The sequence below is a fragment of the Apium graveolens genome, chromosome 11 (genome assembly GCF_009905375.1).
Source record: "Apium graveolens cultivar Ventura chromosome 11, ASM990537v1, whole genome shotgun sequence".
Taxonomy (NCBI): Eukaryota; Viridiplantae; Streptophyta; class Magnoliopsida; order Apiales; family Apiaceae; genus Apium; species Apium graveolens.
The window spans coordinates 190,559,362-190,564,349 of record NC_133657.1 but is presented as its reverse complement, the minus strand read 5'-3'; positions in this window follow the sequence as shown (position 1 = coordinate 190,564,349).

Below are 4,988 nucleotides of genomic sequence, written 5' to 3'. Positions count from 1 at the left end.
GAACACAGCAACAATAAGAACAATTGTGCATGAGAACCAGGCTGCATCAATTGTGATAAACTGTACAATCAAGGGACAACAGGTGGAGATCTTCTGAAAATGATGTCAATCTGGCATTGGGCATTCCTCTCGACAAGATGGTGGAGGCTCCAACTCAGGATGAGCTGTATGAATTCATGGACTTCATCAATTATTCTGAGAAGATCAACCTGTCCAACATGAACAAGAAGCATTTAAGGAGGGAATGGTCCTTTCTTTTTGACCAGTAATAAGAGCCTTCGCCTGTAGGAAGTCAGGGTTTGACAAAATATCAACTGTTGTCTAGAAGCTGGTCTACTCAATGGCTCACAACACACAGATCAATATAAGACACTACATACTGGAGGAATTGAGCATCAGGCTAACAATGCCATTGGAGTCAAGAGGTAAGGAAATTTTTCTACCTAGATTCATTATGTCTGCTTTAAACCATAAAGTCAATGACATACATATGCTTGAAGGAGTAAATAGGTCACTAATTGGCAACTGTAAGCGAGTATCCAAAATTCTATTTGGATCACTTCTTACTAAGAATAAGGTTCTAGTGGGTCTTAAGTTAAACCTTTCATGATTGAAAGATTTAAGACCTACCTTTATTCTATGCCAGACATGAGAACCAATGCAAGTCAACCTAGTGCAACAATGGTTCATGAGCCTGTGGAAGCACAAACACAGGCACACCCACAGAAACCTACCCATGTTGAGCCTATTTCTTCAAAACCATTAGCAGCTAAGAAACCAACCACCTCATCTTCTTAAAAGGATGAGGTGAGTAAAAAGAAGAGAAAGGAGATAACCTTAACTGTTATGAATGAGAGTGGTGAGGAACAAACAGAAGCGGAGTCACCATTGGTCAAAAGGACAAAAAAGGCTAAGAAATATAAGCTGACCACTCAAACCACCTCTGTATCCTCCTAAAAGGATGCAGTTATAAAAATGGGGACAAAACAGACTCTAGATACATCCTCTCAACAGGGTGTGTCTATTGAAAAGAGCATTCTCCCCAGTGCACCTTGTACAGAGTCTGCACAACCAACACTTGATCAAATTCAATTGTATGGTAGAAGAAATAAGGATGGCACACACAGTGAGAGCAAATCTATTGAAGCTCCCTCATCCATTCAGAGGGAGCTACCAACACTCACTTCTGAATAAAAAATCTTAATCTCATAAATTTCTTCTTCACATACAACACTTGATTCCATTCCTCAAGCGCAAGCTCAATCAAGTGACTTGGTTCAAGAAACCTTGCTCACCACCCAGAAATCACATTTAGTTTGCAAGAAGCACAAGGGTTTGAAACTGCTGCACATGACAGTAACCTAGTCAAATCCCCTCCAATTCAATTAGAGGTTCCCACTACATGTGAGGAACAACAACTTGTCATAAACACAGAGAAATCTATGAGTCTAACTGTGACTTCAGTCACAGGTGGTTCTGATCCTCAACCATCCACCTCACAACCTCAACAACAACAACATTTAATCTCCCAATGGCTTCAAGAAACTGTACATCAACCTTCCACCATTGAAGATCTTAGAATTGATCAACTTGGAGGTCTTGCACAGATATCACAACAAATACTCACATCCAACATGTCCGACCAGGACTACCAAGCTATCATGCTCACCTACCAGGCTGATGTTGAAGAAAATCAAGCAAAAATTGTTGATGAAGCTGGTCAGGATGCTAACTGTGATGCTTGGTTAGATAAGGATTTCACCATTGAAATGGATGTTGTGCTAGCTAAGTTCAGGGAGGAGTACATCACCATTTTGGGAAGCAATGCTAGATCCTTAACTCCCCAAGAGGTGTATGATGCCATCAATGATGTCTACAAAGCTCAAATCAAGGCTTTCCACAATTTTAGAAAAGCACTTCAAATCCCATTGAATAGACATCAAGACAAGATTATGAGAATGGTCAGGGAAAAGATGGATCAAATCATCCCCTCTCAGACTAAGATCAAAAACTAATTCAAAACCTTCTTAGAACAAATGTCAAGATATGATCTCAGTGGGATTGATAAGAGTGTCACACATCTGAAAGACTACTTTGTAGCATTGCACAAGGTAGCTTAAGATCATATCACAAACTCCAATGACACAAGGTGGAAGTTGGATCAAATGCGCACTGCAAGATACACTCCATCACCTTTGGTTATGGATGAAATTCAGAAACATGTGCAAGCTACATTTGGACCATCTACTGCTATCTCTACTTCAAGCTCCTCTCCACAAGACTTTCAAGATCTTAAGACACAAGTTGCTTCTCCAGAGACCTCCAATGCATCTCTCAATGCTCAAGTTCAGGCTCTGACTTCTCTAGTCAAAAGTCTACAATCAAACATCAAAACCCTGGTGGACTCTCACAAGCATATCCAAATGCAAAATTTTGTTACTTTGAGAGCCATAATGGGGAAACTCAACATACCACTGCCATCACTAACTGAACAAATAAGGCCGGAAATTCCAACTCCCCTACTCATGCATGTCACCAAGACTGGGGGAGATTGAGGCTATGATTCAACAATCTAGGTATGCTAAGGAAAAATCTAAAGAGCCTATTCAGGTTGGTCAAAGCTCTTCTCAAGTTGATGTTGGAAAAGAAACACTTCTAAAGGCTGCAAAAGGACCCAACCAAGATCAGGAATTCAATGACCTTCTTGTAGCACTAAGAGCGTCTCTTCAAAATAACTATGTGACCTGCAAGAAAGCTTTGGCCAAGAACATCAACTTCATAAGGGCAATGGTGGTGAAAATTGATAACATTTTGGAGAAAAGGATTGTCATGAACATCAATGATGGTGGTGTGGACGGGTGTCTTCAGGTGACTCTCACAAATCTTCAAACTTTAAGAGCATCTGAATTGGATGTAATGATTGACAGAGTGAATCCAGTTATTCCAGAAGACACTCAACTTCTCCAAGAGCTCAAAAAGGCACAGATAACAGCTTTTCCAGAAGCCTATCTATATCCAAACCAAGGAGTAGTTTATTTCTGTCCAACAACCAAACAAGCTAGACATCTCCTTGTTCTTAAACATTGTGTCAGATCCAATATGAGGTTGATCATGACTTTACAGTCTGATCTAAAGTACAAAAGAAACAAGAAGGATGAGGATGTGGGGATGATAAAGATCTTGGATAGATATCTTGTAAATCCTAACACCATGCTGCCAAATGCTCAATACAATCTAAGAAAAGACAAGGATGATGATGAGCAGAAGGATGACAAACAAAAACCTTCTGGATCAAATCCAAGTCAATCTTTAAAAGAAACTGGTAACAAGGACAAGAAGCAGGATGAGAAAAAGAAGGATGATGAGAAGAAGAAAGAAAGTGAGAGAAGAAGCAAGAAGAGACAAGATGGCTCAGAACCACAACAACAAACCCTAAAAATCCAAACAAATCTAGTTCAACCTTCAAAGCCAACAACCTCAATCATCAAACCACCTATAACCTCTAAGCCAAAGTTTCTATACAAACAAACTGCAAACACCTTCCTAAAAACACTAATCACCTCAAACCAAACATCTCTCAAGAAAATCACAAACTTACCTTTAGACAAGCCTTCACTCAAAATTCACTACAAAACTATTGGGAGAAAACCTAAGAAGACCAAGGATGCTGAAAAAGTACAAGTTACTAATAGGGCCATTTGGAACTATTTCAAGCAAAGTGGCTTTCTACCTTTAAATTGGTGCATCTCAGATGAAGATTATTTTCAACAATTAGCTGAAGAAATAGTTAGAGTCTGGGTTGTATCTCTAAGGGAAGTAAGAATTTACTATGAAGATGGGTCCTTCACATTCCTTGGCTATACTTTAATAGACTCTCTCTCTCTCCCATGGAAATCAAGAGAGTGATAAGCTTGCTAAAAGATAAGGATACTGTTACAAGAGCATGGAGATCAATTTTGGCTGAGTGGCTGATTGTAAGGGAGGAAAGAAGAAAAAGAAATGAGGCTGAATATGAAGAAATAAAACGGAAGTATGATGAGGAGATTGAAATGTTCATAAAGGAATCGGTTAGAATTGATTTTGGAATTAAAATCCCTATTTTCTCTAATAAACTGTTGTTTTTGTTTTTTTCTAAACAAGGACTCGGCGTGGGCGCGCGCTAGGAAAGCGCGGGCGCGCTCTACTTCTGGAAAACCAGCGCATCTGCGCGCTAGGACAGCGCAGGCGCGCTCAGCTGCGCGCCCAGCTTCTGTACTTGGCCCTGAATTTTTTTCTTTTTCTGATTTTTTTGTATTTTTCTCTTTTCTTCTTGCTTCCTCTACCTACTAATATACAACATACTTGGGTTGTCTCCCAAGAAGCGCTTCTTTTACATCTCTAGCTCGACGTAGAATCTTGAGATCAAGTGGATAATAAAACGGCACTAACCACCTCGCGGGTTGCCGTATCACCATAATAATGCTTCGACCTCTGACCATTTACCTTAAACGCTTGGCCAGGATCATTCTCAAAAAATTTCACAGCTCCATGTGGAAACACAGTTTTGATTATGAAAGGACCTGACCATCTTGACTTCAACTTTCCAGGAAAAAGACGGAGACGAGATTTGAATAAAAGAACTTATTGCCCTGGCACAAATTTCTTGAGCACTAGACCCGATCGTGCCACCTCTTGACTTTCTCCTTGTACATTTTGTTATTCTCGTAAGCTTGAAGTCGAAATTCGTCAAGTTCATTCAATTGAAGCATCCTTTTCTTTCCAGCTGCATCCAAGTCCAGATTCAATTTCTTCAAAGCCCAATAAGCTTTATGCTCGAGCTCCATCGGAAAATGACACCCCTTACCATAAACCAACTGAAACGGCGACATTCCCAATGGAGTTTTATATGCTGTTCTATACGCCCAAACAGCTTCATCAAGCTTCAAAGACCAATCCTTCCTTGATGGACAAACTACTTTCTCTAAAATGCGCTTGATCTCTCTGTTAGA